General features: G+C 41.3%; 1 protein-coding gene across 1 annotated transcript in view; it reads right to left on the reverse strand.

Moving 5' to 3' along the window:
- Tmod3 (tropomodulin 3) overlaps positions 1 to 22804 on the reverse strand; it is a 58757-nt gene that overhangs the window by 31850 nt on the left and 4103 nt on the right. The window lies entirely within an intron of this gene.

The following is a 22804-nucleotide window of genomic DNA, read 5'->3' on the forward strand; positions in this document are numbered from 1 at the left end:
TTATTAGGTTGTTTGTTTATTTAAGTTTTTTTTTTTTTGACAAGGTCTCCAGGCTAACCAGGAACTCACTCCATAGACCAAGTTAGCCTTGCATTTAAGGTGAACCTTCTGCCTTGACCTCCTGAGTGCTAGAAACACAGGTGCATGCTACCACGCCCAGCTGAAAAGAAGTTTCAAAGAACAACAAAAAGGCATTCTGAAAACATATTGTTAAAACGCACTGGGCTGTGCTGCCTAGGAGTTGGCAGTATGGTCAAGAAGGCCTGACTGCAGGGAAGACGCTTCATTTTGTCAGTGTGGCTCTACCTAACAATAGAGTTAGGTGCAGCAGCTACACACACCACATACAACAGGACTACTCTGTAGGAAAGGACTCTGAAAACACGCTGCAACAAAAACGGGGTCAGGCAGTCAAGTGCTTCCACCATATACAGTGTTCACACGGGCTAGGAGATAGGACTCATGGCTGGCTAAGCTTTAGTTGGCTGTGAAATGAAGAGTTCATCAGGCCTGATCCAGCCTTTGCTACCAAGAGTTCCCAGCTTAATATTTTAGTTAGCATATCTCCCTCTGCAAACTCATACAGACCTTTTTGCCTCATGTATAGAAAGTAAGTTTACCCCAAGAGCCTGACAGCCACTGATTTTACCTGTGGTTACCTTAGGTCTGATGATACGCAAATGGGCAATATTCATTTCTGTTTTAAGCAATGTTCAATATTCATTCACTCTGTTACACTGCAGCCATTTTGTGCAGCTGCCGAAGACAGGCCTGGGGTAACTTGTTTAATGGCAATCCCTCTGGCTAGCAGCCATTCTGGACTTTCGCCTTCGTCATGTAGCACAAGCTGAAGATCCCCTGCTTTAGCCTCCCTTATGCTGAGATTGTAGGTGTGTGCTATTGTGCCTAGACTGCTTTTGTTGTTATTATTGTTTGGTTTTTAGCCAAATCATTGTTAATCAGCACCCACTTTGTACTTTCAACTTTAAGAACACAGTGGCTTGGATTTATTTATTTATTTACAGTCTGCCTGGGACCTGTGAATGCTACACAAGTGCCCTACTATTGAGCAACAGAGATGCCTTCCAAAAGGTCTTTAGATTGAATGTATCAGATGTCAAGATCTAGAGTCCAGAGCTTTACCCGACTTTCCTGACTGACAAATCAAGTATAAGCATGGGCTTGGTAAGAACCTATAATTTTCATTTCTTATAAGGTCTCATAACTTTCAAATCTATTAACCATAAAACATGATATTGAAGGTGATGGATAATTTTGAGGGAAAAATTATTTAAAACAAGATTCCCTTCACAAAATATTCCCTCATAAAAATACCAGTAGTGTGATTCTTTGAAACAGATAAGGGTAACAGATTAATAAGGGGTTATAAAAATGTATCAAGGATAACTTTTCTAGCTGGGTCTCTTGGCACAGGCCTGGAACTTCAGCCACTGAGGAGACTTACAAAGCGAATACAAGTGCAAGGCCTTCTTGGTAGATTAAAGGATATGTTCAAAGCAAGCCAGACAATTTAGTGAGATTGTCTCAAAAGTTTAAAAATATCTATAAAAGGAAGGCTGTAATGTGCACTAGCTGTATGTAAGAACCTAGGTTCAATTCCCAGTATTTTACACACACACACACACACACACACACACACACACACACACACACACACACACGGAGAGAGAGATAACAATAAAAAGTTGATATTAAAAATATGATATATAGCAAAGACAATGTCTTAACCAGTAATTCTCTAAAAATACACATATACAAAGATTGTAATTATTTATCATTCTCAATTCTCTAAAGTATCTCAATATGATACAGAAATTCAAAATGATCCTATTAAAATATTCTCATGCATAATGACAAATGAGATTAGCAAATGTAATGTTACATGCCACTCTGGTTCTACAAATTTGGAATATAACACATATAAACAGTTTAGTATACTGCTTTTTCTTGTCCTAAAGTAAAATCGACCTAAGGTCTATGGAGTACCTTAAGAATAAAATGAACACTCACAAGCACACTAAGACATAAGGCAGCACTTCAGCTACCTCAGCTGCCTCTCTCCCTCGAAGGAGCAAGTATACTGAATTATCAAGGAATCTTTTGCTCCCTTGAGTTTGCACGTACAATCCTCAGCAGCTTGTGTTCTACCTCTTTATTACACCTTATATAAATAGGTCCTCCTACGACTGACTTCTGTGTTTCACTTACCATTGCTTTGAGTTGATGCTCAGTTATACTCATTTCAATTTCACGTCAACATACTATTCCATCCTGTGAACATTTGAGCTCCTAGCAGTCTCTCCCCTCTGTTTCTTTGCTACAATAAATAATCTACCTATTTCCTGGTACAGATGTACAATTCCTTTTTGGCTCAAACCTAGGAATGGAATTTCTAGGAGAAGGCAATTCCAAACTATGTTTGAAGTGACTGGGCCAATTTACAATTCTAAAAGATTCCATACATGACAATTCATGGGCTCCCATTTGTTTTCAGTGTTATCAGAGTTTTAATTTTTGGCATTCTGGCATATGTGAAATGGTTTTTCACCATGGCTTTAATGTGCACTGTGATAGATTATGACAAGATTATGCATTGTTTAACATGTTCATTTACCAACGGTGTTCCTTTTTCTGTGGATAACCTATTGCTCATTTTTACAAACACGTTGTTGTTGGTGGTGGTGGTGGTGGTATGCATGCACATGCATGTCAAGGGCAAATGTTGATGTGCGGTGTGTTTCCTTGACCTCTCCATCTTTTGAGCTTTTTGAGACAGTTATGAACTGTACTGAAGTTCAATGATTCTGGAAGCTTCAGGGACCCATCTGTCCCTCCACTCCCACGCCGTGGGCACTGGGGGCTATTTACAGGCTATTTACTCACCACCATGCTGAGCTTTTTATTTATGTTCTAAGACTCTGAACTCAGATCTTCTCACTGGTAGGGCAGGCACTTTATCTTCTCAGTCACTGCCCTATTCCAGTGGTCTTTTAAAAAGGAGTCTTTAATTTATTCTAGATATTAAACTTCATTATCAAGTTAAATTTAACAACTTTCATTTTCTATATTCTGATCAAGTTTCTCTCTATCTTCTCCCAGATCCTCTCAACCCATCCAACTCCACATATTCTTTCTCTCTTTAGAAAACAAATGAGCAAATAAAAAAGCAAACCAACTAGAATAAAAATGATAATAATAAGAGAAAAAAACACAAGAAACACACATACAAACAAAACCCATAAAAATATAAAATTAGGAATTATTTCATACAAGGACCAGTAAGATAAAAAGCCAAAAAAAAAAAAAAAAAAAAAAAAAAAAAAAAAAAAAAAAAACCAAAAACCAAAAACCAAACAAACAAAAAAACAAAACCAATATGAGACAAAAATTCCAAACCAAACCAAACCAAACCAAACTAAAAACCTATAAAAATGTCATTGAGTTAATTTTGCATTGGTCATCTACTTGCTTGGTATGGGGCCTGCCTTCAACTGTGGTTGCGTACCCACTGAGACACCATTGTAGAAAACTGGTTTTTCCTTTGCAAGTGGTTGTCAATTGGAGATAGCTTCTTTTGGTTAGGAAGCAGGGGCAGGAGCTCATATCTACTTCTCCCTCTCATCTCCGGTATGTCTGTCTGGAACCTGCACAGGCCATGTGCGTGCTGCCACAGTCTCTGAGTTCATATGTGAGTCAGTTTTGTTGTGTCTGGAAGACACTGTTTCCTTGGTGTCACCCACCCCTTCTGGCTCTTACAACCTTTCTGCCTCCTTTTCTGCATAGCTCCCCTAAGCCCTGGGGGCAGAGATTAAATGAAGACCTTTAGGACTGAGTGTTCCAGAGTCTCTCACCCTCTGCATACAGTCCAGCTGTGGATCTCTATATTAGTCCCCATGTCCTGTAGGAGGAAGCTTCTCTGATGATGGCTGAGCAAGACACTGATCCATGGTGTGCTGGCTAGTTTTACGTCAACTTGACAAAGGCTAGAGTCATCTGAAAGGAGGGAATCTCAATTGAGGAAATACCTTCATTAGATCCAGCTATAAGGCATTTTCCTAATTAGTGGTTAGTGGGAGAGTACCCAGCTCCCTGTGGATAGTGCCATCCCTGGATTGGTAGTCCTAGGATCTATAAGAGAACAAGCCGAGCAAGCCAGTGAGCAACACTCTCAAAAGCCTCTCCATCAGCTCCTGCCTCTAGGTTTCTGCCCTGCTTGAGTTCCTTCCTGATCTGACTTCATTCAATGATGAACAGTGGTATGGAGTGTAAGCCACATAAATCCTATCCTCTCTGGTTGCTTTTGGTCATGGTGTTTCGTCACAGCAATAGTGAGTGACTCTAACTAAGATACAGAAGTATGGCACAATGCCATTAGGAGTCACTTTATTGCTGTGTTCCTTTAGCAAAACAATACTATTTGGTTTTCCCCTAGGCCCATGGCCTACTTAGCCTCAGGTTCTTAGGCACCCAAGCTGTGCCAGGCATGGGTTCCCCCCACTTCACAGATCCAATAAGATAGCAGATGGTTCACTCTCACAGCGTTTGTGTTGCAACTGCACCAGTGAGTCATGCAGGAACGTTACTGTTGTAGATCACAGGGTCTGTAGCTGTATTCTATTAACTCTTACTACTTTTTGTGTGTCATAGGGGAACATGTTTCTATGACTTTTACTTCAGCTTGTTTTTCCTTTTCAAAACAATAGAGAAGTCATTTCCTTGTGATTCAGATTCTGGAATTTTTGCCAAGATAAAAGAACTTCCAGCTAATATAGTCAACTTTTCTAGAAACTTCAATTCTGCTTCAACAAAGTGTTAACAACTAGTATTCATGGTACCTAACCTCACTCAGATGACTGCACATTTCCCCCACTTTCCTTTACCGAGGAACATCTGTATACTGAGCGGCTTTCTTTTGCTTCTGTTCTGAGGATGACAATGCTATCTATCTCTTGCCTGTCCTCTGAGGACACTTTATTAGAAGAGAACAAATTCAGTTGGGCAGTGGTGGCACATGCCTTTAATCCTAGCACTTGGGAGGCAGAGGCAGGTGGATTTCTGAGTTCAAGGCCAGCCTGGTCTACAGAGTGAGTTCCAGGACAGCCAAGGCTATACAGAGAAACCCTGTTTTGAAAAACCAAAAAAAAAAAGAGAACAAATTTTGAATGACAAGGAGGTAAAACCAATATGGTGGACATGTGCAGCGACAGGGACTAAAGGACATATTTAATGCAATAAGCACAGAAAGTCAAACACTGTAGGTTCTCATACATAAGTAGAAGTTAAAAAGTTAATTTCATAGACACTGAGTAGATGTTTCTACAGGCTAGAAGGGTTGTGCATGGGAGGATGGGTAATGGGCACTAAACCACAGCTAGATGAGAATATGCTCTTGTGTTTTACAGCAGGGACTAGTATCTGGCTGTTTTTATAAACTGGAACAGTTACATTATTCATGGGCGTATTGTCTATCCCTGGTTCATGTGGCACAGTGGGAGAGATGAATAATTACAGTGGTCTGCAGAGCCTAAAACATTTACTATTGGCCCTTCACAGAATAAAAGCTGCCAACTTTTTGAGAAAAGTACAAATTCCTCAGCACAAAATACAGTTTACAAACTGGTTTAGCCAGCTTTCCAGCATTATCTCTAGCTGTTCCCTATCACAATACTAAAAAGGACACAGACTCTAGATCCCCACACCCCTGCTTACCATGCTCTGTCTCCAGATGAAATACACTCTTTAACCATGTCTGTTTCCTCAACTGAAGCCCTATACATTCTTCAAGGCTTCCCCTAGACCCATGGCCTACTTAGTCTCAGGTTCTTAGGCACCCAAGCTGTGTCAAGCATGGGTTCCACACACTTCACAGAGTGGCCTTAAATCCAATCCGATAGCGGATGGTCACTCTCACAGCGTTTGTGCTGCAACTGCACCAGTTTTGATATCTAGAGATATCAAAATATCTCTAGAAATCTCCTGAGGCTCCATCCTCATACAACCGTAATCTAACTAACTTGCATCTGTCCCCACACAGTCTAAGTAAGGTTTGAGGATACAAGAAAGTGTGTGAGGAAAAATAGGAAGGTGTTTTGAGGTTGGTAAACATGTTATGAAGGTTGCAGATCATGAAAACCTTGAATGGTGACAGGAAAGTGAGTTAAAGGACACAGGAGGAAGGAACATGTTTCAGATCTCTTCCCCTGGCCGTGCTACTGTTGTGGTGAGACTTCAAAGTTCAGAGCTTTAATATGAACTGGTAATTCTAACACTTCTAAAACTTATCTCTTTTTGTAAACTTAAAAGATACTTATAAGCTTCAGGGCATCTGCTCGAATTCACGTCTTCACAGCTTCAAATTGATTCCAGAGTACTGCCAATCAATACCCTGTTTCCCTGCCCCACCTGTCTACTCCTGAGGAGGATCGATTTCCCTTTCCCTTTCCCTGCTCCTGGAAGCCCCACCCCCAACTGCCAAAACCATGGTAAAAACAGTTTCAAATGTACACCCAAGAATAAGGTTTTTCTCCCTAAACTCCTTAACTTTATCTTCTACACACACACACACACACACACACACCTGTCCCAGCATCCTGCCATGTTCAGGTGTTTTCTAGAACCTGCGTCTTTGACAGCTCCAAAAATCAGCTAGCCCAGATGGTCACACAACCTTGACCACAAGTAAAACAGCCTGCTCTTCCCAGAGTTGGCCAACATGTCAGGTTTTTGCCCCCCCTCCAAGTAACAGCACCCTAATGTCAGCAGGAAGTAGTCATAAAAGATTACATTGCCCCTTACTCATTTACTATCCAAAAAAAAAAAAAAAAAAAAAAAAGCTAGGATGTTGGGGACTCAGACCAAGGACAAGAGGCTGAGGCGCATATTTAACATACTAAATTGGACTCTTAGTATGTTAAAGGTCTCCTTTAACATGGCCTCCAGGTTCTCCCAGAATCCCTCAGTTCCTACCTGTTACAGGACATGGCAGGCATACCCTGGCTCCTGCCCTGAAATTTCCAGCCCAGGAACTGGGTTTCCCCTCCCCGAGAAGATCTTCCATATATAATGCAGACATTTTGATCTCTTTTGCTCTCTTCTCTCTGCATTTGTGATCTCTCTTTCTAGCCCCCTCCCACTCATGTCCCGCCCCATGTCGGCTTACCGTAGAGCTAATTCCCAATAAACCTGTCTTTATATACTCTAATCTTGCTAATTGGCTCATTTCACTGGCAGAGAATAACTTACCAGCCTACTCTGGCTTCCATGGATAAATTGTTCATAACCTTATATATAGTTAATTGTGCCCCTTCTAGCCAGATCCCAACAATAAACAGTTCTGTTGCTGTTGCTAGTGGTGGTGTTGTTTTCTCTGGTTTAAAAATAGGGTATTATATAGCCTAAGTTGGCCTTGATCTCAAAAGATCCTCCTGCCTCAGCCTCAATGCTGGCAAATCAGCAGCAATTCAGTTTTAGTAAACATCAGTGAACACTAGGATACATTTTCTCCCTTTGAAGAAACCGTAAAAGTTACATAAGTTGGAGCTGATAAGAAAGATGGCTCAGTGAGTCAGGACAATTGGCACTAAGCCTGAGGACCTGAGTCTGACCCCTAGCATTCACTAGTGGAGGGAAACAATGACTCCAGACAGTTGTTCTTTGACCTCTACCATGGCACATATATCTCCTCCATAAACAAACATTATTGTACCTAACTCATATCTACTTATTTTCTCCAAGCTTCTGTTTTTATAGAGGAAGGTCTTTTTTTTTTTAAAGATTTATTTATGTATATGAGTACACTGTAGCTGTACAGATGGTTGTGAGCCACCATGTGGTTGCCAGGATTTGAACTTGGGTCCTTCAGAAGAGCAGTCAGTGCTCTTAACCACTAAGCCATCTCACCAGCTCCCTAGAGGAAGGTCTTAACAGAGATTATCCTATAAAAGCAACTGTGGAATTACATGATTCAGAGATCCAGTCTCTCAATATACAAGCTGTTAATCTTTGTTCCATCATCGTTTCTATAGGGTAGGCGTGAGTTTCCAGGATCTTCCACCTGTTCTCTTTGCACACCCATGATACTGCTGTTCTCTGGTTAAACCTCTGTGCAGATTCACATCTCTACCTACAACAGGACTGAGCAAACTGTAGACAGTGACCTTTCTTCTTTCCTATGCTTACCTACCTCTGATGAATTTTATACATTGACCATTCTTGAACTTTACCTCCAATCTGGACTTTTCTTCTGAACTCTACACCTGAAAAATAACTTACCATGTGCTGATGCACACCTTTAATCCCAGATGCTCAGGAGACAGAGGCAGGTAGATTTCTGTGAGTTTGAGGCCAGCCTGGTCTATAGAATGAGTTCCAAGGCAACAGGGTTGTTATATAGAGAAGCTCTGTCTTGAAACAAAACAAAACAAAGATGCAAGAGTCCATACGTCTACCTTTCTCCCTACCCCTTGCCATCTTGCTCATAACAATAAACAGCAACTTCATTCCCTTGGTTATTTTGGTCAAAAATCTTGAAGTTAACTTTGACTTCTCTCATATTCCACATCCGAACTATGTGGATCCTGCAGAATCAAGTCCTATAATAATGTCATACTCTACACTCTATAAAATATCAGTTATCTTCTTTTTTAGTGGAAGGGTTTTCCTCTTAATCTTTGTGTATGTACAGGTGCACATGTGTGGACTCAGAGGACAACCTCAGGTGTTAGTCCTTGTTTGGGTCATGGTCACTTTTTCAATGCCATGGATGAGGCTAGCTGGCTCATAAGCTTCTGGGGTCTTTCTTGTCTCTGTTTCTATCCCAGTACAGTAGTGCTGAAGTTACAGACATGTGATACCACACCTGGTTTTACATGAACTCTGAGGAGTCTAACTCAGTGCTTTAGCCCATGGAGTCATCTTCTTGTCCAACTCAAGAATTTTTAATTGTAAACCAATTATAATTGTGTATATTTGTGGTATATAATGTGTTATTTAAGTCTTTACTGAGATAATAATAGAATCACACACAGTGCAAAGAAATAATATAGAAGAATGTCTTCCACACTGTGTCTGTTTGCAAAACCACAGATCACAAGGAAGACACTGATCTTGACCCACTCCACTGGTCTTCCCCATCTCCCCAGTTCTACATGCAATCCTATGTATGTGTTTGTGTTATAGTCCAGCACTATCAAGATGAAGTTTAGCCCACAGGCCTCCTCCTGTTGCCCTTCTGGAGCCACACCCACTGACTGTAGCCACACCCACTGACTCTCACACCCAGCAACTGTTCTGATCTGTTTCTAAAATCGTGATGTTTCAGCGGTAGATTCAGGTGGTTGTGGTAGCTCTTGTCTGCAATCCAGCATTCCAGAAACAGAAAGAGGAGGATTTCTACAAGCTTAGGGCCAACATAGCTCTAGAGTGGCCAGGGTTACATAAAGAGTTTTTTTTTTTTATATAGATTTTCTTTTTTATTTATTTTATGTAGATGGCCGTGAGCCATCATGTGTGTGGCTGCTGTTGATCTCAGGACCTCTGCTGGCCCAGCTCGATCCAGCATAATTTACTGCAGCTGTCTTCAGACGCACCAGGAGAGGGCATCTGATCTCATTAAAAGTGGTTGTGAGCCACCATGTGGTTGCTGGGATCCGAACTCAGGACCTTCGGAAGAGCAGTCAGTGCTCTTACCCGCTAAGCCATCTCGCCAGCCCAAAGAGATTGTTTTAAAACAACAAAAAAGAAGATGAATCATAGTTTTGAGATTAGCTTTTGTCACCAAATATAAATCCATAGGAATTCATCCAAGTTACTCCATTAGCAGTCTCTTCTCTGCTACAGTTCATAGTAATGTTATATATGTGCCACTAATATTCAGATATGATAGTCATCTGGAAATCTGGAAATCAAACACGGGGCCTTGTGCATGTTATACAACTACCCTACCACTAAACCATAACTCTAGTGCCCAACTGTATGTCTTGACTTATAACAAATAAGGTGGCTATGAAGATCCATGTACATGCTTTTGTGTGACCATAACTAATAGCATTAATCTGCACTGCTTATGATATCTAACAGCATCAAATCTTAATAAAAATAAAAGTCAAATGGTCTTACAAGGGTCCACAGGGACTCAAAAGATACCCAAAGCCCTCACTCATCTCTAACCATTTACCTCTTAACTCAAAAAGCTCTACCAATTCTGATCTTATCGCTCTTCCTCCAGTAAACCAGGCACACTTCTGCCTCAGTGCCTTTGTGCCTAAGTGTTCCTGTGCCTGAGTACTCTATACTCAAGTGGCCTGTCCTGTTGAGAACTGCTCATGACTGCTTCTTATAAAACAGCAGTCCTTACAGGTCCCTAATACTACGTTTCCTTTTGCTGTATTCCCTCCCTCTGTATAAGCAGGCATTATACGTTACTGATTCTTGTCTAGTCTGTCACTGAACTCTAACTATTGCCAAGAAAAAAGCAAGACACACACTAAGGACTAAAATGCAGCACATTAACTCCCAAGTTACAAGTAATAGTCCCAAAGTCACTTAATCCACAACTGTCAAAATTATTGAAACAGTAACCTTTTAACTTTATATGACAGTAATTTTAGGGTATCTCTCCATCAGTTTTCATTTTCGAACACTATAGATCACTAGTTGGCCTAGAACTTGCTATGTAAACCAGGCTAGCCTTGAACTCACAGAGATCTGCCTGCCTCTGCCTCCCAAGAGTTGAGATAAAACCATGTACATACCTAGTTTGGGGAGTACTTCTGTTTGTTTGTTTGAGATAGTATATTACTTTGAATTTCCTGGTTGGCCTGGAATCCTCTGCATCATTTTAAATTATTTTATTTAAAAAATAAAAAAGGGAGCCAGTGAAGTGGGTGACACATGCCTCCAAACCTGCCTACCTGAAATTGATTCATTTCCTCATGGTAAAAGAAAACCAACTACTGAAAGTTGTCTTCTGATCTCATGTGCATACATGGGCCTCCCCCAACACACACACAAACTTAACAAACCATCAAAACAAAAATTAAATAAAACAATTAAAAGGCATAGTCCAGCCTGCCCTCCCACTGCCCAGCCCAAGTTGAGTTGTTAAAACTGAGATCTTTAGATTCCAAGAGCATAAAGGGAAAAGAACAAAATCGGAAGTTACTGGACAGCCCAGCAAACCTGTTAGGGCCAGAACAAAGAGTGTTAATTAGACAGAGGTTACAGAGGGCAAGGGCAACTTCAGAAAGCAGCCAGACCACTTCAGCCACTGTTTGTTACAAGAGAATACTTCAGCAGGTTACTCACACCACTTCAAAAGCAATCTGACAGTGTGAACCCAAGAGACTTTGGGACTCCCTTGTGAGTAAGATACTTCCTGTCACGGTTCACTGCTGCAAACTGCTCCCACTCCCAGTGACCCCTCCTGTCATCTTGGTGGAGTCATGGCAACAGATGAGAAGCAGCAAGGTGAGAGAAGAAGCCATCCTGAGAGCCAGAGATGAATGCCAAAACAGGAGCCCCTTTAGCATGCTCAGTGTCTTAATCCCAGTGTTTGTATTCTGGTTAACTTAAAAGGCCTTCTACCAGTTATCCTAGGAACAAACCAAATAGTGCTCAGCCATAAATAAATGGCTAGATGCTCCAAGTATATAAGGGGAGGGGGGACTAATCTGAGTTTTACTTTTTTTTTCCCTTTCTCTCCCAAAGGAGAAGTACAGCTATGACTCAACTCTTCCTTCTGCAATAATGTCCTTACTCTGCCAAGTTAATAAGAATTGAACTACTTACAAAAATCCTAAGACTAGGCTAGGTCTAAAAGAGTGAGCTGAATGTCATGTAGTGAACAAAAGTAGTGCCTTTCTTAGCTCTGTTCCTTATGACTTTCTTGGACTTAAATGTTTATTTATTATTTATTGCTTTATTTAGGGATTGAGCATTTTTCAATCCATCCTCAAATCAATGCATACATTTATTAAAGGCCTATCACGTTTCACATGTTATGGGAGGGGGCTAGAATGTCAGGACATGGACAGGAAAAGGCCTATGGGACCAAGAGGAAAGGTCTCAAAGAAAATTATACAGAACATATTCTTCTTTTCTCTCTGCACTTTGGAAATGTTTCTCAAGCTGACTTTAAAAGCTCACAAGGATCCAAGATAAGGCACAGAATGACACAGGCTGCGGTATTCAACAGTTCCTTAAGTTTGACTCTAAGTACAACACAGCACTCATTTTCTGTTGAATTCACAACAGTGGTGACCAGCAAAGTGTGAGCAAAAGCAAACTTGATTCGGCCCTGGGCAGGAGGCAGGGCCCCTCCTTGTCCATTTCCTCTCACACACACAGGTAAGCAGAACGCCATCTTCTAGCAACACTGTGTAACAACAATTATGCCCCAGTGAAGGGTAAGGAGTGTATCACTGCTCAGACGGAAACCAAGTATCCCTAAATGAGAAAACTGTACTGAGAAAAACCGTAACTGACATCAGTAATACTTGCAGACTTGCTGGTTAACAGTTAATAAGATGTAGAGGTATTCTGAATAAAAGCTGTCCTCAAACTTTAGATAATTGAATCAGATAAGGTTTTAGGTAAAGTATAGGAGAAAATGCCTTTATAGACTGCTAAAACTAACATAAACCACCAAAATAAACCCACAAGACATGGATATAAAAATATCCCAAGGATATTATGAGATTTCACAAATAAAGCTGGGGGTGGTGGTAAATACCAGTAATCCTAGCACTTTAAGGTCAGCTTGGGCTGTATAAGACACTGTCTTAAGCCAAAACAAAAACCAAGAAGTTTCCCGGTTAGTGACTGTAAAACAATGAACACACACTGTCTTTTGAGGGAGCAGAGAAAAAAGACCTCACTCTAGCTCTGGCTGGCCTACAACTATGTACACTAGCCTAACCCTGAGCTTACAGTGATCCTCCTGCCTCTGTTTCCCAGGTTCTCAGATCACAGGCATGTACTACAACACCTGGTGAAGTTTTTTGTTTCTTTGCTTTTTGAAACAAGATCTTACAAAGTCTGATCCTCCTGCCTCCACCTCCTAAATTCCAGGACTATAGCTATGTATAGTATTACTTATACTTTACTAACATTAAGAATAATGGACAAATTTGGCTAGAACATTAAACCACACAGGCACACACCCATTTGAAAATGTTTCATATGGGACCTGGAGAGACAATACAGCAGTAAGTGCACTTGTTGCCGGATCAGATAATTCTGTCTAATTCCCAGAACCCATATGGTAGCTCACAACTGTCTATAACGGCAGCTCCAGGGACTCTGGCCCTCTCTTCTGGCCTCCTTATACCTAAGATAAATACAATGTTAACTGGTATGTTTGTGTACCACATGTGTGCCTGGTGACTGCAGAGGCCCCCCAAAGGCATTTTGCTTCTTGAGACTAGAGTTACAGACGGTTGTGAGCCATCATGAGGGTGCTGGAAATCTAACCCAGGTCCTCTTGGTTACTATAAGCCTAATGACTCTTAGCACCCTCCAGGCCACTCACAATCGCCTGTTACTCCAGCTCCAGATGGTTTCATACCTCTGGCCTCTGTGGACACACACAGTCAGTCTCTCTCTCTCTCCCTCTCTCCCTCCCTCCCTCCTTCCCTCCCTCCCTCCCTCCCTCCCTCCCTTTGTCTTAAAATAACATTCTAAAAGAAAAGAAACAGAAAGAAGGAGAAAATTAAAAAGAGGGGCCCCAGCCCCTACCCTTGAACAAGGGTCAGCAGATCTATGCACTTAATTGGTGCTCAGGCTTTGAACAAGTTGGTCTCCTCTCAGTTTCCTGCACCAGATGAATAGTCGAGGTGACACTAGTCTGGCAATTCCTGCATGTCCATTGCAAACACTGCAAATCAAACACCGTATTGCCAGAGCCCAAGTTCTGCCTTAGCCCGCAGCACAGCCACTCTGAAAGGACTCCCCCAGGGCTAAGATCTGGTCACTTTCCTGGATTTCAGGGGCTCGTGTCTTTCTAGATGTAACAGGAATGAGCTTAAAGAAACACCATTTAACTTGGCCTTAAAAAAAGAAAAACATGCCAGGCAGTGGTGGCACACACCTTTAATCCCAGCACTTGGGAGGCAGAGGCAGGAGGATTTCTGAGTTCGAGGCCAGCCTGCTTCTACAGAGTGAGTTCCAGGACAGCCAGGGCTACAAAGAGAAACCCTGTCTTGAGAAAAAAAAAGGAAAACATAATACTGACTTGACCTCACCACTGCCAAGATGAACAACGTACAATGTACAAACAGAGAGGAAAAACATGAAAGCTGAATCATGCTAGCAGATACAAAAATTTCAGAAAAGTGACTTGAAAAACCAGATCAACTAAAAGAAAGGGAGGGAAAAAAGAAAGTAAAGTAATGAAGTCAAACATGGGCCAATGCTGTTAAATACTAGAGGAAGTTAATGTGGCATGATCACATTGGTGAAGGCTTCCACCATACCAAGCAGACTGTGATCTTTCTTTCCTCCTTTCTTTCTTTCTTTCCTTCTTTCTTTCTTTCTTTCTTTCTTTCTTTCTTTCTTTCTTTCCTTCTTTCTTCTTTCTCTCTCTCTCTCTCTCTCTCTCTCTCTCTCTCTCTTCTTTCTGCAGACTGTGATTTCTTTTTCTTTCTTTCTTTTTTTTTGTTTTTTTTGTTTTTTTGTTTTTCGAGACAGGGTTTCTCTGTGTAGTCCTGGCTGTCCTGGAACTCACTCTGTAGACCAGGCTGGCCTCAAACTCAGAAATCTACCTGCCTCTGACTCCTAAGTGCTGGGATTAAAGGCATACGCCACCATTGCCAGGCCAGACTGTGATTTCTTTCTTTCTTTTTTTTTTTCAGACTGTGATTTCTTATCTTCCCACTGACTCCATCATGAAATTAAAATGTCTCTATGAAAACATAAATGGTCAGGAATGAGTACAAGAAAGTTTCAATCATAAATGTACAATTGTGATTAGTGTTATACTAGAATACTCAACCGAACACTGACTCCTTGCTTACTGTGCACACCCAGAACCATCTTCTCCAGCCTGCCTAGTCCTGAGCACTAGCAGTACAGCTGGGGGGAGCAAGCCCCCACCCCTCAGCCATGGTCTCTCACTGAGATAAAGTCAAGTTTCAGGCAGTGCTTTTGTTACTGCCCAGCTGGCTACTCCTGTCAGTGCACTCAATAAACCTGTTTGTGACATACTAAATAAACCTGTTTTCTTCCTGCTTCAGTAGGAATTCATTTACCATCTACTGTGGCCAATCTACCACATTTTCTCTTATTAAAAAAAGAAGAAAAAAAGCTGGGAGTGCTGCTGTACACATCTGCAGTCCCAATGCTGGGGAAGTAGAGTCAGGCAGGAGAATGGTCTCAAGTCTGAAGGATAGCCTGGTCTATAGATCAAGTTTCAAGGAGCCAGAACTTGTCTCAAGAAAGGAGGGAAGTGGAGAGGAGGGAAATTGGAATTTAAGGAAAGGGCCTCTGAGAAACAGATCTCATCAAAGCTTAAATTTAAGTTCAGGTCAATATTTAGGGAAGATTAGCAGCCCTCCATTACTTATTCACATCTATCCCTTAAGTTAGATCTATTTTATTAGGTATAAGAAGCTTTTCTCTTCTAGTTTTTTTGAGAAGTTCTCGTGTAGCTCAGGTTGGCCAGACTTCCTATATGGCCTTGAACTCCAATCCTCCTGCACTTACAAAGTGCTGGGATTAAAGGCAGAAAGAAACTCTAATGGCTATCAAGAGATCCTTATGGTCCTTTGAACTCTAGATATAGAGCTTTTAAAAATAAATGAATTCAGAATAACTCTGGAAAGTTCTTTAAGAATCAGAGAGAAACAGGAAAGTTGAAATAATAAAGAGTATTCCAGTGTTCACTACATCCCAAGTGAAATCCTTTTCAGTTTTGTATCATGTTTGTTTATTCACTCATTCACTTTTGAAGGACAGCTCAACTGTCTCCTACATTTTGGTTCTGCACACGCAGAAACAAATGTCTCTGATTTCGAATTTACTTTACCTATGGTAATAGGAAAAGATGCTTTGATGAGCAAAGCAAGAAAAAGCAAGAACCATGAACCACCCAACAGACCTGGTAAGAGACTCCACGTTTACTATTAGTGAGTCAGTGGCATTCCTCACAACCACAAAAAGAACAGAGAACAAGAAAAAATAACTCTAGATCAGAAAATACTTCACAGTCTATAAAAACAATAGGCAGCCCTTACTCAAATGTACGTGATCACATCATTTCTCAAGTTACCCACTTTTTGACTAAAGGCTGTGAGAGTCTCAAACTGGGACTGAGGCCAGTTGGAGGTTATTTTTTTTCTCAAGATCTTTTCCCTAAGGAAATATTAAGAGAAACAACCTCCCAAACTCCACATCTCTAAAAATTAATTGAAAAACAAGCAACAGCATCATACACACAACATCCTTATCTCTAGCCCTTGCTCCTTCCTCGGCAAGGTTCCAGGAACTGACGCAATCCTGGATCTCATGAAGAGGAAGGAGGCGGGCCCTCACAGAGAGTCTTTCCCAGGCTGCAGACAGGCTGGCTCTGCTCTGGTGCAGCTCAGTCACTGAAGCACTCTTTAACAGCACATGCCTGTACTTAGGAATGCTCTTGTTTGTTGAGTGATTTTGATGAACTAAGGATCACTGGGCAGAGGTCTCGCAGACCTCTCACCTTGCTGCTTGACTTGTTTCCCAGAGGGTTAGTGTACACATCTTTGCAACAAGTCCCACCCATCTCCAGATTTCTCCATCCTATCCAAACTCCTCACATTTAAGTCCAGCTCAAACCTGTTCTTTCTGAAGCCTTTTCTATCTTCTTCCACCACCTGGTCTTTTCCCTCCTCAAAGGTCAACACTTAGCAGAACTATCTAGCCCTATTACATGCCATCAACTCAGCTAGTCCAAATACCTGCCTGTAAAGGCATTTCCTACACGCCTCACACTCAAGCATACTTGTGATTTTTAGGGGTCACCAATGGTTATTACTTTAATTAACTTCAAGAGTCTAGGTATACAGGAAGCTCTGTTATCACTAACTAATTTTCAGACTAAGGGAAAGCTCTCTTTCTTTCTCCTTTCTCCTTCCTTCCTTATTGTGTGTGTGCACATGTCAACCCAGCACCTCTGTGGAAGTCAGAGGACAGCTCCGGGCAGTCAGCTCTCTCCTTCCACCATGTGGGTATCAGGGATTGAACTCAGGTTGCCAGGCTTGGTAGCAAGGGCCTTTTACCCTCTGGGCTATTGTGTGCCTGGCATAGAGGCACTCATCATAGATTACAAAAGATACACAACTAGAATCTGTATAATATACCTTGATGCCTTATGGCATTAAAAAAAAAGTAATTCAGTGACTAAGCTAGAGTAAGTGTGGTCCAGTAAAATGGGGTATTTATAAGTCTGTACTAGAAGTTTCACAACGAAAACCACATAAAATCTCTAGCACAAAGTGTAAATTTCTTATGATATTAGAATAGAAGCCAGGTGGTAGTGGCGCACGCCTTTTATTTATTTATTTTTATTTTATTTTATTTTTTTGGCTTAATTTGGTTGGCTTTAATATTAATTTAAGTTCTAGGTCTTTTGGAATAGAATGAGTATAGAAACGCTCATGTTCTTCATCTAGCTTTTCATAAATTTTAAAAATTCAAATTTAAATGGCTTCCACTTAAAAGCAATCTCATCGTCTCTTATAGGTTGGGGGACCTTTACCCCTTTTGAGCAGTATTGTGTACCCACCACCCCTCACACATTGTGGTCCCCCTCCCAGCACTTGGGAGGCAGAGGCAGGCGGATTTCTGAGTTCCAGGCCAGCCTGGTCTACAAAGTGAGTTCCAGGACAGACAGGGCTACACAGAGAAACCCTGTCTTGAAAAAACAAACAAACAAACAAACAAACAAACAAGCAAGCAAGCAAAAAAGAATAGAAGAGGTCATTTTAAGTGATTAAAATATTCAGTATAAACTGGGCATGGTGACGCACACCTTTAATTCCAGCACTTAGGAGACAGAAGCAGGCAGATCTGAGTTCAAGACCAACCTGGTCTACAGAGTAAGTCTCAGGACAGCCAGGGCCACACAGAGAAACCCTGTCTTGGAAACAAAACAACAACAAAACCCCTCACTATAATGTACCCTTGAAAAATATATACCTGGACAGGGCCGTGGTGGGGAGGCTGGCTAGAGACAGGCTGATCAATGGGCATTAAGTTACAGTTACACAAGGTGAAGAAGTCCTGGTGTGTTGTGGCAAAATGGTGTAACCACAGATAAAAACATAATACATTTAAAATGCACAAAGAAGAGATTTTGACAGTGCTCACCATTAGGAAATGCTAAATGTTTGAGGAGATGATTTTAATCTGATTTGGACATTAAGTGATACATGTAAGTATATGTTCCTACCATAATATTACTATGATATGCATAACTTTTATATCTGTATACATCAGTTTGTGTATACTTAAAAAGCATAGTCACATACAACACAAAGTAAAAGCCTGTAAAATGACTAAAATAATGAGAACCATACAGTTGGTGGAGGCGGTTTCTGGGAAGGAGAAGTGGAAGGGAACAGAGGCGGAGAGAAAAACAAATCATCATGAAGGCTGGGGAGGGCTGGGGAGAGCTGAGGAGGGGAGAGCTGAGGAGGGGAGAGCTGAGAAGGAAGGGGAGTCTCAGGAACTGTGGCTACTGGCCAAGCAGTGGGGACAGCAGCTGCCTCAGCACAGACTCTTTAAAAGGAGGATGAAGGACATTTTCCTTTCATAGGCAGAGAACTCAAGAGACTCACACAGAAATAAAAGGCCACTTGGAAAAGAAGCAAGGTTGCTGAGAGGTAAGTAAAGGCCGGAAACAGAAGTTCAAGATACATCTAAAACTGACGATCACAACTGTAATTATTATTATTTTAAGTGACAGAATGAAACTGCCTGTGCTTCAATTATATCATTGTGAAATACTTCAAAATTTGTATTTATTATCTGTGTGTGTGTGTGTGTGTGTGTGTGTGTGTGTGTGTGCACGATGTGTATCTGTAAATACAGGAACCTTTGTGGCATGACATGCACATGGAGATGAGAAGACAACGTTGGGAGACAGTTATCAGGCTTACACAACAAGTACTTTACCTGCCAAGCCATCTCATCAGCCTGAAGCTTCACCTCTCAGATTGATAAGGGGCCACATGCCATATTCACAACAATGAAGAAAAAGAGAAACAAATTTCACTTGCATATATTTTATATGCAAACTTCTTTAACATTGACACAAGAATAATAGTATATAATATAAAATATAAAACATAAAACATCAATATGCTATTTAATAACCCTGTATAACATTAATATTTATAGTATATAATATAATTATATTAATTTATATCACTAATAACTAATATCCTGTTATTTGTTAAAAACCAATCTGAGGCTCAGAGAGAAAAAAGAGCCTGTCCAAGAGTATATACTTCTCAGTGAATGTAAGATTTAAAGTTCTTATTTTCCCACAATCGCATACTACTTCTATAAAAAAAGCATTCAATTTCTATCATAGTTACTAATAGTTACTAATTTCAACAATTTCTATCATGTCACTAATACATCACATTAACAGAAGCTAATTAAATCAAAATGATTGAGAACAAACCACAGGTGAGTATAAAAGAGAAGGAAAACAAAGTAAAACAAAACATGCAAAGTAATTTAATATATTTACAAAAACCCTTAAGCCCCAGAAAGGGTACTGGCTACTCTTGCAGAGAACCTGGGTTTGGTTCCTAGAACACAAATAGCACCTTACAACCACCTGTAACTCCATCTTTAGGGGATCCACTGCTCTCTTCTGGCCTCCACACACAGCAGGCACATACATAGTGCATACAAGCTGATGCAGGCAAACACTCTTACACATGTATGGTGGTTTATGCCTATAATTCCAGCCCTCAGAATTGCCACTGAAATCAAGGCAAGCCTGGGATACAATGATAGACCCTACATCTTAAAGCAAAAAAAAAGAGTTGAAGCTCTTTAGAAAAACCATATGTTTTCTAAAAGCAGAAAATGTCAGTCTTTAGGGAAAAGTGCTGTGTAAGGAAGTGAGGCCAGACATTAGCCTTAGAGTCAAGATTTAAGACAACTCCAAAAAAACTTAATAGTCAAGATAAATTATGTAATAATTTCCATTTTAAAAAAATAAGTAATATTCTAGAGTGGAGAAAAAGCACAGAAAAGAGCCAAGGAGACCCCAAGCAAGCCACATACATATCCAGGAAGCTGGCATGGGGGTGGGCATCTTCCTAAGAGGCCATTCTGAATCCCAGCTGGAGTTCATTCTAGGAGCTCAGTGGTTTTGTAATAATAATCCATGGTGATCCCCACCCCAGCACTACAGCCAGCAAGCCTAAGGGGTTTGTGTTCCCTGAGACCTAAGAGACGGATGGATACCATCTATTTGGGAAAATAAAACACAACATAAAGCTACTTTAAAAATCAAGGCTATACATAATTAGCAGTTCAAACCCGTGGGCCTGGCAATTAGTGCTGCCCAAGTTCCAAGATAACTGTGGGTGGTCAGAAACAGGTAGATTCAGCCAGCAGAGGGAGAAATGCGTGGTGTAAGCAAAAGATCAAAGCCTAGGCGAAAGGCAGCAGGGACTGGAGCCAGGACAAGGAATGGAAGACAAAAGTAAAGAGAAAAAGGACGGATACATGAGTCCATGGGACCTGCAAGGGGGTACAGACATCTGCTGCCTGATTACCTGAGTTTGATTCCTGGAAAGAGAAAACAGATGCCCGAAGATTAAGTCATCCTCTGACAACCAGTATGCCAAGAGACACACACAAACAAATAAATGTAAAAGAGAAATTTAAGACCATTCAGGGCTACATAGGGAGACACTGTTTCAAAACAGGATAAAAAGAAATTGGAGAGATGGCTCAGTAGTTAGGAGTGCTTGGACAGAGGACCTGAGTTCAGTTCCCAGTTCTCACGGTCAGCCACTCAGTCATCTGTAACTCCAGTGCCAAGGCATCTGACAATCTCTTCTGGACTCTGAGAGTCCAGAATCTGGGTCTGCAATCAACAGCACACACACATCCAGGCACACAGATGAGCGCCTCCCCCCCCATCAAATAACAACAACAAAAGACAACAAAAAACGGTCAGTGCAGTCTCCATGCTTTTCTACTTCCCATCTTTAGATCACACTGTTTTACTACAACCTAAAATATCCTGTCCCCCTGTGTGTTCAAATATTTTTATAGTCTTCAGAGACCAGTAGAAACAACACTTCCTTGAAGGCAGTTCCCTAGTGTCCTAATCAGCTGACAAGGGCCAAGCCTAAGGTTTACACTTGGGGGTGAGGGACTGTGCAAGAGTGAGGTTTCTTCTGCAGCTCCTCCCTGCCCCCTGACTCCCGGTCGGGGTGGGGGTGGGAGGCTGAATGTAGTAACAAGGACAAACTACATCCGGGAACTCACCGAGGAGTGCCTGCTGGAGGTAAAGGCACACTGCTGGTCTCAGCCCCGTGCCCTGCAAGGTTTGTGCTTTATGGCAATAACTGCATATTTTAGGGCAAACTGCAGGAAAAAAAAAATGAGGGGTAGGGGTCAGGGGTTAACTCTGAAACCTTCAAGCTGTATGAAATCGCACCATCTTTGCCCAAGGTGAGGGCTGACCGAATGGTACACACATTCAATTTGAGCCTGACTTGATATATACATATTTGAAGGGCAATCTCTCTTTTGCTGCCATGCATACCAAAGGAGTATTTCTCAACAATTCCTCATTAGTTATTACAAAACACCCAGAAATCCAAAATATCTTGTTTTATAATTTTACATATGGGAATCCAGGGTGTTCAGTTCTTAGTAATAGAATCCTGCTCAATAAGGGACTTATTATTCAGTAAGATAAGGACTAAAACTATTTGACTTACAAGTCTAAGCCCTAAATTTGTGATCTTCCTGCCTCAGACTCTCTGTTGCCTAGATCAGAGGCATGCTCCACGACTCCAGCATACTCTTAACACATTCAACATGCAGCCAGAGGCGGTAGGCCATGCCTGTATCTCAGCAGGAGAGAGAATTAGATGGATGCTCTGAACTCAAAGCCACCATGGTTGTGTAGTGAGTTCCAGGCCAGCCAGAAACACATAAAAGACCCCCCTCTAAAAAATTAAAAAAGTTGCCTTGCCCTGGTATTCTTACCATCTTGTCCACTCTGCCCTCACTTCTGTTTATCTTCCCTCCATTTTTCTCACATGCACTTCAGCAAAGGGTTATCTCTGTCTATCAGTAACCTTATTTTGTTAGTTTGTTTTTGTGTGTTTGGGTTCCTTCCCTAGAGAGTGGGTGTAGGTATTCGAGCATAAATAAATACCCTAGGGAGTGTATATTTTTACAGGTCACAAAAGGTCACACCTATCAAGGAAACTTAATAGTATTTTAGTAATTCTCTCTCAAGTGTGCAAGGGTTGAGCTGAAGATACAGAAGAGCTGGTGAGCGCCTGTCTAGCACACACAAAACCCTGGGTTTGGCTGGTAGTACATGCCATGCCTATAATCCTAACACTTGGGATTCCTTCATTTCTACTAAGTATCAAAACAAAACAGACAGACAGAAGTCTGTGGAGATGGCTCAGCTAGTACTCACCATGCAAGCATGAGGACCAGAGGTTTGATTCCCCAGTACCACAGTCAGGTGGAGAAGAGGAGACAGGAGGATCCCGGGGCTCAGTGACTGAGCTCAGAGAGCTCCAAGCTCAGTAAG

Source organism: Mastomys coucha, unplaced genomic scaffold, assembly GCF_008632895.1.
Source record: "Mastomys coucha isolate ucsf_1 unplaced genomic scaffold, UCSF_Mcou_1 pScaffold23, whole genome shotgun sequence".
Taxonomy (NCBI): Eukaryota; Metazoa; Chordata; class Mammalia; order Rodentia; family Muridae; genus Mastomys; species Mastomys coucha.